Source organism: Lactuca sativa, chromosome 5, assembly GCF_002870075.4.
Source record: "Lactuca sativa cultivar Salinas chromosome 5, Lsat_Salinas_v11, whole genome shotgun sequence".
Taxonomy (NCBI): Eukaryota; Viridiplantae; Streptophyta; class Magnoliopsida; order Asterales; family Asteraceae; genus Lactuca; species Lactuca sativa.
This window is the reverse complement of record NC_056627.2, coordinates 69,106,795-69,119,755: the sequence shown is the minus strand read 5'-3', so window position 1 is coordinate 69,119,755 and position 12,961 is coordinate 69,106,795.

Here is a 12,961-nt window from a genome sequence, read left to right as displayed (position 1 = left end):
ACTTAAACAAAAACCATGTGCATTAGATAAATCATTCACGGTAGAAATGGAAAACGGGAAAACGGAAAGTACTAACTGCATATACGTAGGTTGTACTCTAACTTTAGATGGCCATACTTTCAAGATAGACCTCATATCGGTCCCAATTAAATGTTTCGACGTTATAATCGGCATGGATTGGTTGAGTCTTCTTCGCGCCGACATCATGTGCTTTAAAAAAGCAGTTCGTCTTAACCTTCCTAACAGCGAAACCTTAGTTATCTATGGCGACAAACCTACTACGAGCTTTCGCATCATTTTGTGCATCCAAGATCAGAAGTGCTTACGAAAGGAATATCATGCATTCCTCGCACACATTGTCGATACGAGTCAAGAAGTAAAAGACATTCAAAACATCCCAGAAGTACGCGACTTTCCCGACATATTTCCAGAAGAACTCCCAGGATTACCATCACAACGCCAAGTCAAGTTCAGAATCGACTTAGTGCCAGGGGCTACTCCCGTAGCCAAATCTCCTTACTGTCTGGAACCAGCAGAGATGCAGGAACTTTCCAGTCAACTTAACGAACTCCTTAAGAAGGGATTCATTAGGCCAAGCTTCTTGGCATGGGGAGCACCGGTCTTGTTCGTAAAGAAGAAAGATAGATTGTTTCGCATGTGCATCGACTACAGGGAACTCAACAAGCTTACCATTAAGAATCGTTAACCCTTACCCCACATTGACGACTTATTTGATCAACTTCAAGGAGCCAACTACTTCTCGAAGATAGATCTACGATCCGGATATCACCAACTACGAGTGCTAAAGGAGGATGTTCCCAAGACAGCCTTCTGAACTCGTTATGGACACTACGAGTTTGTAGTAATGCCGCTCGGATTAACTAACGCACCCACAGTATTCATGGATTTAATGAATAGGGTGTGTCATCCTTACTTGGATCAGTTCGTCATCGTCTTCATCGATGACATTCTCATCTACTCTCGAAGTAAGGAGGAACATAGTCAACATCTCCGCAGAGTCTTAGAAACATTACGATCGGAGAAACTCTATGCGAAGTTCTCTAAGTGCGAATTTTGGATTCGAAGAGTCGAATTCTTGGGCCACGTAGTTAGTAAAGAGGGAATACACGTGGACCCTTCCAAAATCAAGGCCATTGAGAACTAGTCAGCACCGAAGACACCTACAAAGATTCGTCAATTTCTAAGTCTCGCTGGCTACTATCGCAGGTTCATTCAAAACTTCTCCCGCATAGCGAAACCTCTTACAACATTGACCCAGAAAGGAGTGGCCTTTGACTGGGAAGAGAAACAGGAGAGAGCATTCCAAACGCTCAAGCGAGCCTTGTGCACCGCACCAATACTATCCCTCCCCGAAGGGATAGAAGACTTCGTTGTCTATTGTGATGCTTCAAATCAGGGGCTCGACTGTGTTCTGATGCAACGAGGTTAGGTCATCGTCTATGCCTTGAGACAGCTGAAGACACACGAGGTTAACTACACCACGCACGATCTTGAACTAGGAGCAGTTGTGTTTGCTCTGAAGATCTGGAGACACTACCTGTATGGTACAAAAAGCACGATCTTTACAGACCTCAAAAGTCTACAACATATTTTCAACCAAAAGGAGCTCAACATGAGACAACGACGGTGGGTCAATCTACTCAGTGATTACGAATGCGAAATTCGTTATCATCCGGGTAAAGCCAACGTAGTAGCCGACGCCCTAAGTCGGAAAGAATACTCTGGTCGTAGAGTCAAATATTTGACTCTAACTATCCATTCACAATTGTCCATGAAAATTAAGGAGGCTCAGTTCGACGCTTTGAAACCTGAAAATGTGGCAGGTGAATCCCTGAGAGGTATGGATAAGAATTTAGAAGTCAAGGGTGGCGGAGCCTTATACCTCATGGATCGGATTTGGACACCGAAACACGGTGGATTCAGAGACTTGGTCATGACCGAGGCGCATAACACTCGTTATTCCGTCCACCCGGGTTCAGATAAGATGTATCTGGATCTTAAAAAGTTATACTGGTGGCCTAACATGAAAGCAGATATTGCTACCTTCGTAAGTAAATGCCTTACTTGCGCGAAGGTAAAGGTCGAATACCAAAAACCCTCCGGTCTTCTGCAGCAAACGGAGATACCAGAATGGAAGTGGGAGCGGATCACTATGGACTTCATAACCAAGTTGCCCAAGACAAGGGGTGGACTTGATACCATATGGGTCATCGTCAACAGATTGACCAAGTCTGCACACTTCCTGTCCATCAAAGAAACCGACAAAATGGAGAAACATACGAGAACCTACATTAGGGAGATTGTACGATTGCACGGTGTCCCCATATCCACTATCTCGGACAGAGATAGTATATTCACTTCGAGGTTCTGGCAGTCGTTACAAAGTTACCTAGGAACTAGGCTGGACATGAGTACAACCTACCATCCACAGACCGACGGACAAAGTGAGAGAACTATCCAAACCTTAGAAGATATGTCGCGAGCCTGTGTGATTGACTTTGGGAAAGCTTGGGATACTCATTTACCCCTTGTTGAATTTTCCTACAACAACAGTTATCACACGAGCATAAAGGCAACTCCTTTCGAAGCCCTCTATGGCCGAAAGTGCAGATCCCCTCTATGCTGGGCTGAGGTGGGTGATACCCAGTTAGCTAAGGGACGAGTTCCCGAAAGCACTCTCACGGGTCCAGAGATCATTCGGGAAACGACAGAGAAGATCGTTCAAATTCGTGAACGATTGAAAGCCTCTAGAGACCGACAGAAAAGCTACGCTGACAAGCGAAGGAAACCATTGGAATTCCAGGTGGGCGACCGCGTTCTACTGAAGGTCTCACCCTGGAAGGGCTTGATATGCTTCAGAAAGCGTGGGAAGCTCAATCCAAGATACATAGGGCCTTTTGAGATTCTTGCCCGAATCGGCCCCATAGCTTACAAACTCAATCTACCGTGCGAACTCAGTAACGTACATTCTACCTTCCATGTCTCGAACTTGAAAAAGTGTCTGTCCGACGAGACTCTTGTTATCCCACTCGACGAGATCGAGATCAACGAGAGCCTCAACTTCGTGGAAGAACCAGTAGATATCATGGACCGAGAGGTCAAGCAAACGAAGCAAAGCCGTATCCCGATAGTGAAGGTTCACTGGAATGCCAAGCGAGGACCGGAATTCACTTGGGAGTGAGAGGATCAGATGAAACTGAAATATCCTCATCTTTTTGCTTAGTTAATTGTAACTACTTATTTGCCTAAACTCTAATTTCGGGACGAAATTCCTTCTAATGGGGGATGATGTGACAACCCGTAATTTCTATTCTGTACAACATATCAAGTCAATAGAAGTCAGAACAATTACTATTAATTTTTAGACTTTTTGGAATAAGTTTGAGTATTTTAGGGTTAACATTTTAGGAGATATCAGGAGAGAGGATGCCCTAGGGTTTATTGTGCAACAATAAACTTTCAAAACACCAAAATATTGGAGTTTAAGGCCTAAAAAATGGTGTTTACGGTCGTAAACCCCAAAGAAGGGGGTATATAAGTGACACTTAGTCATTTATATCATTTTCCCACCTTTTCAAGAACAAACCTCAAACTCTCTCAAGTATCATCCAAATTTTCTTCAATATCTTCAATCTAGTAAGTGTTTCTAGCCAAAAGGTATTGAGACCATCCATTGCCTTGGGTAGCTTGGTTATGAAGCCCATGGTTAGTCGCTCCCACTTCCTTTCAGGTATCACCGGTTGTTGTAGGAGACGCGAAGGCTTCCTTTATTCTCTCTTGACATTGGCACAAGTCCGATACTTGCCCACATGTGTAACGATGTCTGCTTTCTTATTCGCCCACTGAGGGTACTTTTTGAGGTTCGGACACATTTTGTCCGAGCCTGGATGAAGAGGAGTAGCGAGTTTTTGTGTGCTTCATTCGTGACATTATTTTTGAATCCATCAACCTCGGTGTCCAGATCCGGTTCATGGGATAACATGCCCCGCCGTCCGCGCCTTCTAGGTTCTTATGATCGGTGAAGATTATATGCTTTGTGTCGTGGAGATAGTACCTCCATACCTCTAGGGTGTACACTGCCGCTCATAGTTCAAGGTCATGTGTGACCTAGCCGACCTCGTACGTCTTTAGCTGTCTTAAGCCATAAGTAATGACTTCTCCTCAGAGCGCTGCATAGGGCATGCTGTAGCATCTACCGTTTGATTAGATCGGTTAGGAACTTATGGGTTCGGATTACCCGACTAGACTTATTCGGATGATAGGGCGTTCACTTGCACTCCTGGTAACCTGGTCCGAAGTTCATGGCAGGACTCGTACCCGGTCCATCTATCATTAACTTGTGCATATAGGTCATATGTACTTAAGGTTGGCAAGACAGTTGGATGGGTGACTCTGCCCCAAGTCCACAACCAGACATGGAACAGGAAATAGGGCGGAAGCACACATCCAATGTCTGTAGAATCTTAAGTATACATTATCCTTGCGTATACACGTAGTACTGGTAGACTAACCGTATTCGTTCCAAGCTTCTGTGCTTGAGCCTTGTCTGCTGTATGCGCGACCTTTCCGAAGGGTCTCCTGGAAATACTTGTGATAAGGTTTCGGGAAGTATAACACTCCTCTGGTGTGTGTTTTGAGGTTTCACAGCAAGAGATGACCCGGAGGTCCGTGCTGGATGTGTTTATGGGAGACAAAGGTTTCGATATTCGGTGGGTTAGGTGAAGGGTCCTTTCGTAGTCGTTAAACCGGGAAGATGAGGACTATACCAATCGAAATTGAATGGTGACAACAGTATCTCTTTAGGTAAAACATGTGTTAAGTTGTATTCGTAAGAAGTGCTCATTAGAGTGATAGGGTATCTTGTGTTTCTTTTCAGTGTGTTCAGATAGCTAGTAATGACACTTGATATCATGACCCCCGACGGTCACTCCATGATCGAGCGGTATATGTGCGTCGTATGTAGTTTGATATTGGTGAAATCGTCGAGTGGGTGGCTCCACTCAAATCCTACCACTAGACATGGAATAGGAGTCAGGATGGAATTATTTGTTTCAAGACTTTAGTATTTTGATTATAATTAACCCCGATGTATGTACAAAGTCATCACAGCTTACAGGTAATGATCCTAACGTCATATATGAGCGTCTTTGGTTTGATTTAAACAATAGAGTATTTTAATTACTTTTTAGAAGGACGGTGATTTTAGCAAGCATACCAAATTCATTACAAACATATGGTACTTAAATGTTTTTGTCGTTGGAAATATTACAAAAGTCCTAATAGGCTTCCGCTAGTTCAGTGGTCACACTCCTCTTGCTCCTCCGTCATTCTTCTCAGTTAGACAGTATCTTTTGCAGTGTCCTGTTTCGCCACATAGGAAGCACACTGGACTTACATTGGTATTGGGGGTTGAAGCGGTGTGCTGAGTCAGGGCCATACAGAAACGGACGGTATCCCCTTTCCTGTTGCAGTTGTTACAGTGTAAAATCCGGCAAGTTCTTGTGTGATGGTAGTTACACTTATTACACTTTGGAAGTGCTCCCATATATTGCCTGTCTGATGCTTGAGCGATAGATGTTGTGGCTGATGTCGAGGCATGTGTTGTGACTACTGTCGTAAATGTAGTGGTGGCCATGGGTTGTTGTCTTTTAGCGAGTCTTTGAGATTAGTTGCGCTCCTTTTTGTTCCAAAACTTCCGCTTCTTGTTTGTAGGTTTGTGGCCTGAGGCATTTTCGTGGGTAGCATTTAGCTGCGACATGACGGCTGCCACGGCTGCTGTGACTACAGCTTGAAAAGTAGCAGAGTCTATTTGTAGGGTTGGCGCCTTGCTAGTTGGTTGGTTGCCTCTTGGTGAAGACATAGCTCTATTTCACGATGAAAACGAATTCGTGAGTGGGAATAATTATCTCAAGTGCATCCTTACGATTTATATTTACACATATAAATTTTTGCACATTACTGTACTATTCCTAGTGTTTCTGCTAACGTTCCTGAGACGGAGTTATGGTAGTGGGTAGGAGTAGGTTTCATACGGGCGTTTTAAGCTTTACTCATCTTGGGGTCATGTTTGTCCAAACACACTTGGCTGAGGAGTTTTGATGGGATCCGGTGTATTAGTGCTTGTATGATCGCACCCCATAGGTCTACGAAGAAGGAACCTCTCAACCAAAATGTTTAAAGGTAAGAAGGAAATGAGTCTTTAGATTGGCTATACCTCACGAGTTTTCTAACTAAGTTTATCTTATATCAATTTGTAATGTAATTCGGTTGTTAAGGGTGTTCTGTAAATAGTTCATAACGAGAGTCTTTATATGGTAAACTCATGTGTTTTAGTAGTTCTGTATCCCAGTGAAACCTTGTAATTTAACCCAAGCTAGATCCTAAGACCATCTTGTTAATATGATTCTAGTAATTGTGGTTTCAACGAACATTTTTGGCCTCGATGCAGGTATACCTCACCTCCATGCAAGGAAAAGTTTTGATAGCAAATACATCTCTCGATTAGTATAACCGCTTAAATCGCAGTGACGTGCTTACACCTTGAATAGAGTAGCACCAACGTATACTCAAGAACTTAATTTACAAAGTCTTGTGAGCGGTATGAACTCTACTCACGACAATCTGTCCCTTGCGATGCCTGAGGCAAAGTCGATGCACCTTGCAGTTCTGCCAATCGATGCTTGGCGGCAATCATCCTTTCTTCGAATGTCGTGTGTCTACCATGTTACTCTCTTGCCTCTGCCCGAGCGGCGATAAGGTCCTAAAAAGAGAGTTGGTCTCTGAAATAGTAGTCTCTTTCCGAGTCTCGGGTACGTGAGACGGTAGGGTCTGTACTAGCACGCAGTTTTCGAACTCGGGTTGTAGTCTTCCTGTTTTAATCCCCGATGTTCGCGATCTGCCTGGTCTTCGCCGGGAGGGCTCTGTCAGTCTGTCCCCCGTGGTTGAGGTCATAGCACCCTCGTTGGTCTCCACATGGTGGTTGATGTCATTGTTGTCAAATTCAACCCTCGATCTCGGTTGCCCAACAGGGCACAGGTTCGATGTAGTTCGAAACGGTTCGCGGGAACCGTTGTTATGCATGGAGTATTGATTACCTCCGGTTCTGCTTTTGATTCTTCTCATAACCATTCACCATTTCTCGGGTTCGGATTGGGAAAGTAGGGGTCACCCGGTAATTAGGATCTTGCTATGTTGTACGTGCGAGAATAGGAGTGGAAGAGATAATTACTAGGCGTCTAACTCTATAATTAATTACTTATAGGGTGATCCTTATTAGTTACTTCTATAATGACATAGTGCATACTAATTACATATAACAAGATATGATAGACCTTCAAATAAGTGATTCTACCCTAGGTCCACATCCAAACAAGGAAAAAGAAGTAAGGCAATGACCACAAATTCTAAGTATATGGTTTCTAAGTTATATATAACTTTAGAGTATCTACTTAGCGACTATAGACCTATTATTAAGGATCCATTTAGTTTTCATATAAGTTATGATATTACAAAATACTCCTATAGTATTTTAAATTTTTATGTTTGGCTCTTAGTAACTTTCTTGTATGGGAAGTTTTTAGGCTAGTTGCTCACTACAACCATGCCCTGGCATACCATAGTCACACGTCGGATAAATATAGTTGATCATTCTATATTCATCCCAAGTCTGATTACATATCCCAAGGTCTACTCGTAGTGTCCAACTCCTCGTTTTACTTTTGTATTGTCCTAGATAATGATACTATACTAGTATGTATGTATGTACTCATACTTTTAACAAGAAACTATTTCATTTTGAAAAGTATAATCGTTTTGAAAACTTAAATCAGAGACTTTAGTCCCAATGTATTTATAGTTTGTATATCTTATGTGGTTCGATATACTTAGTTCACTATAAACGATGCTCTAATACCAATCTGTCACACCCCCAAACCAAGGATGGCGGAAACATCCGAGGGTGGAGGACTTCATGTATAGTATCACAACAACGAGTATAATAGTGCTCAAAGTAAATACAACCATCATAAATATAATTGAAAGAGTTACACCAAAGTATATGTTTACATGATTCAAATCAATTACATTATGATGACAAAATGAACTGTTTGACAATTTATCGTCCCATCCTCAAAACGCTGTTGATTTCCTGTTTCACTGAATTCCTGAGAATACAAGTAGTTTTGAAAAAGTGTCAACAATTAAGTTGGTGAGTTCATAAGTTTTTGAGATAAAGAGTTTGGAAACCGTTCTTTGTAATGTGTTGTGTGTCACCAAGAAAAATCCAATATTTTCCTTTTAAAAGTTATGTGGTCCTAAATCCCAGGATCAAGAATAAACAAGTATTTTCCATACTTAAAGATATAACCGTGGTTTTAAATCGGCATAAAACCCTTTTTGATTTGAGGGAAAATCCCGTAATGAATGACGTGTAGTCTTAAATACCAAGACCGAAAGTGTACAGTAATATCCGTACTTATTGATACAGAAAGTGATTTTAAATTGACATAAAACCCCTTTTTATTATAAAAATTCCCATAAACTTTATGAGTTGTTAACTTCCTATGTAAGTCGCTATAACCATACTATGACTGAATGAACCTGCCACGACGTTTCTCAAGCGTCGCGAAACTGATATGACACTTGTCACCACAGACCTGCCGGTCTAGCTGTTGCATGCAGCTCAGGTGTGGGGTGTCTAACCCAATATAGATCTATACACAACTATCACGTTCTCCCTACAAGAGACTCTGGTTATAACTACCAGGAATTTTAACCCGTACTCTAGGAGTACTTGAGAAGAATGTCTCACAATTTAAGTTAACAAGTTTATGTGTGGTGTGCGTGAGTGTAAAACTTTTTTCTGTGGGAATAAAACCTTCCGAAATGTGTTTGTTGTGTTAATGGAAACATAAACCATACCTATTATAGTTTATCAAAACGTTTAAATGTAATAGTCATAACTTTGTTTATTATGGTTAACTACTGTATTTGTGAAGGTAAAAACCCTTTTGTTTACCGATATGTATATATATCTTTTACTAAAGTGAAGCAACACGCATTATAACAACTAATTAATTACCACACTTTTGTAGGTAAAAATCCATTTGTATTCTGATGTATACTATATACTAAGACAAAATGTCATCTATTTGTAAGAACATATTTTCACATAAAGATATACACCTTGCTCAACATGTTACAAGGTGAAATGAAATTGATAGCATTTTTCTATTGTTAACATTTTCATTTGCTGTTCTTAGAAAATTTATAGAAAAATCATCAAAGGTCGAAATCAGAATCCATAAATTCTGAGAGTTTGAAAAATGAGTCTAGTTTGTTCATAATTTTTATTATGAATTTTAGTGACTTCCAACTTGTGTGAAAAAGTCCATAATCACAGACTGGTCCGGATTGATGTTTGAAATGATAGGCAGTTTTGTAAAAATCACCATAAATTGTAGAAAAATCGTATGGAGATGTGCAAGTAGTAATTTTAAACCTAAGAACTTGAAATACTTGCACCTAATATAGTTTTGAAAACTAAAATGTTTAAGTTGTCCAAAACAGTCCGTGAATGGAGTCCAACTTTTCTGATGAAAGGTGTTAGAAAAGTTTGGTTGTGTTCTTGGTGTTTTAACTTGTATTCCCCCCCCCCCCCCCCTAAAACTTAAGAAAAATGTGAAAAGATAGGGGTATGAACTCACCTTATGTGATTTCAGTAGATAAATGTTGGAGAAGAGAAGTGTTCAACTCAAGAACACTTGAAGATGCCTTGAAGATTTTCGAGAATCTAACATCAAAGTGATGGAGTTTGTGTAAGCAATCAATGATTTGAGTAGAATGAAGTGTAATAATCATAAGGAGGATGAATTATACTTACCAAGAGTATAATAAAGCTTGATGATCAGCCTTGGAGTATCGAAATAGAGAGAAAAAGTTTGAGAGAAAAGTGTTGGATCTTTTGGTGGAAAATGAGAGAATGAATGAAGTGTCAGGAGAAAGGATGGAGGTTCCATCTCTAAGAACGTGGGAAATGGATGGAAATCATGACAAAGTACTTTGACATGACTTAGGTATGGTAGAAGGAGTGTGGCTGGTCATGGAGTGGGTGTGGGTGGTTGCTTGTGTCATAAACTAAAGAAAAGTCAACACTCCACCTCTTGTACTTCACCCACTCTTCTTGCATAAGATTTATCCCCAAAAACATGATTAATTAATAAATATGGGGTCTTATATGTTAAAATAAAGTTTTGGGTGAAAATCGCACGTTAAAACAATTAAAAACGGGCCTAAAACGCAAAACTAGTCGAAAACCGGGTAAAAAAGAGCTTCCTGCGAGGCCTCTCGGTCCTAGGCCGAGGTTCGGTCCGAAAGGACCTTCGGTTCCTGAGAGGGTTCGGTCCGAGACGGTGCATTTCGCTTCTGATGTCTTCGCTTCTGATGCTTTCGCTTCTGATGCCTTCGCTTCTAACACCTTCGCTTCTGATGCCTTCACTTCTGACACCTTCGCTTTTGACAAGTTCGCTTCTGACAAGTTCGGTTCCTAAGAGGGGTTCGGCTCCTTAAGAGGGTTCGGCTCCTTAAGAGGGGGTTCGGCTCCTTAAGTCTATTTTATCCGTTTTTACCCCGTTTTAAGCGGTTTTTGACTTGGTTAAGGGTCGGGATGGCCCGAAAGACTACAAAAAGTTTAAGGAACTTTGGAGAGAGATTTGGGAGAGATTTCACATTTTTGGAGAGATTTGGGAGAGATTTGGGAGAGATTTGACATACTTGGAGAGATTTCTCATACGAAGAGAGATTTGGGAGAGATTTCACATACAAAGAGAGATTTGGGAGATATTTCACATTCTTGGAGAGATTTCTCATACAAAGAGAGATTTGGGAGAGATTTGACATTCTTGGAGAGATTTCTCATATAAAAAAAGATTTGGGAGAGATTTCACATACAAAGAGAGATTTGGGAGAGATTTCACATTCTTGGAAAGATTTCTCATACAAAGAGAGATTTGGGAGAGACTTGACATTCTTGGAGAGATTTCTCATACGGAGAGAGATTTGGGAGAGATTTCACATTCTTGGAGAGATTTGGGAGAGATTTCTCATACTTAGAGAGATTTGGGAGAGATTTCTCATACTTAGATAGATTTGGGAGAGATTTCTCATACTTAGAGAGATTTGGGAGAGATTCTAGATAAAGAGAGATAGAGTGAAACGATTAAGAGAGGTTTCGTGTGTGACATTTGTGAGTGTTTGGCTCCACAACGCAAGGTCCGTAAGCCCCGCTAAGCCATGTTCAAGGACCTTACACACTCCCGATGAGTATGCAACATTGTTTTATCGGTTTGGTTCGTTATTTACCACAGTTTTAGGTTAAGGGAATCTAGATGTACGGACTTTTCAATTGATGATTTCTCATTAGCATAGCGAGTTGTATAGCAATTACCTAACGTAAGCCCTAGTACACAAAGGTTAATTGAGTCGATCGGTTTTTGACTTGTTGACTTTAGTTGACTTTGGCTTGACTGGAATTTGACGGTTGTCACATCTACACTTTCAAAATAACTTCTATTCTCAGGTCACCAGTAGACAGGTACGATGACCAGGTTTTGAGAAGACGGAGCACAGACAAGACTCGTCTTTTATTTTGATTGCATATTTTGGTGTCTTATTACAATGAAAGAACACACATGTATTAAAACTTTACTTTTAATGCAATGGATGATGTTGTTGCTTGTTTACTACTTTGCACTGTTATGATACTTCACATGACGTCCTCCACCCCTGAACGTTTCCGCTATTCTTGGTTTTGGGGTGTGACAACTCATCTGATTAAGGTCACTCCCTAGGCTCTTCCTAGGTCCTCACACTCCTCCACCATCAGCTGCTGAAAAACTCCCTATGATGCCAGCCATCTACCTCCTAAATATCATCATATTCTCTTGGTAGCTGACTCCCATCATCGAGAGCTCCAAAAAGCACAAAGCAAGCAACATTCGGGCATCGAATAATCTCCACCAGCACGTAAAAACACTCTAGGTTACAACTTTAATTACTCTACTCACACTCAACAAGCGTCACCGAACTCGAGCAACTCTACCCCACGCGGGTATCTAACTACTCTCTCAGTAGGCTCCTCCAATGCTCATCTAGGTATCTCTCCTAGATTACTCCTCTACTCAAGGTTTCTCTCTAAAAGATTCCAGCTGGATACTCTTGCTCAACACATACTCAAAGCACGTCACAGATAACAACAATTCCCAGGCTAAGGCATCACAAATCAGGCCACTATAGTCCTAAATTATGAAATACCTAGCCTACTCTCTAGCATGCATAACATATCTCATAACAACTTATAACACATAAAGTAAGGATATTTTAGGAAATCACCGTTCGTGCACTGGCTGATTGTACACACTGTTCGTTTCCTCTTTCTCTTAAAATTCTCTTATGCATTTTTACAAAAAAATCGTTCCTTTTGAAAACTTTTCTCAAATCCTCAGTTTGAGTCCAGACATTCCAATATTGGTTCACAGTCAATAACATCTTCACCATCTAGAGTAACAATGAGTCGAAGAACACCGTGCATTGATGGGTGGTGAGGTCCCATATTGACTATCATGAGGTCATTTCTTGTAGCTGGTCCAGTCATAGGTTTTTCCCAATTCATTCTTCCATGAATTGCTGAAAGCGAAAAGAAGTTCATCAAACTTTAAGCGATAATTCAAACTAACTCTTCAAATTAACGAGTTTTTCTCTCTCAAATATTCAATTGACCTATTAACTCTATATAACGCGCTCTTTTTTTTTTGACAAATAAGCCAGCAATCGTTGACGTTTTCCCAGAATTTTCCGCAAACCTCTTTGAGATGCCCCAAATGGTGAAAGAATCATCGTATGCCCCCGAAGATAGATTGTTACGAACCATACTTGGCATGCGGGT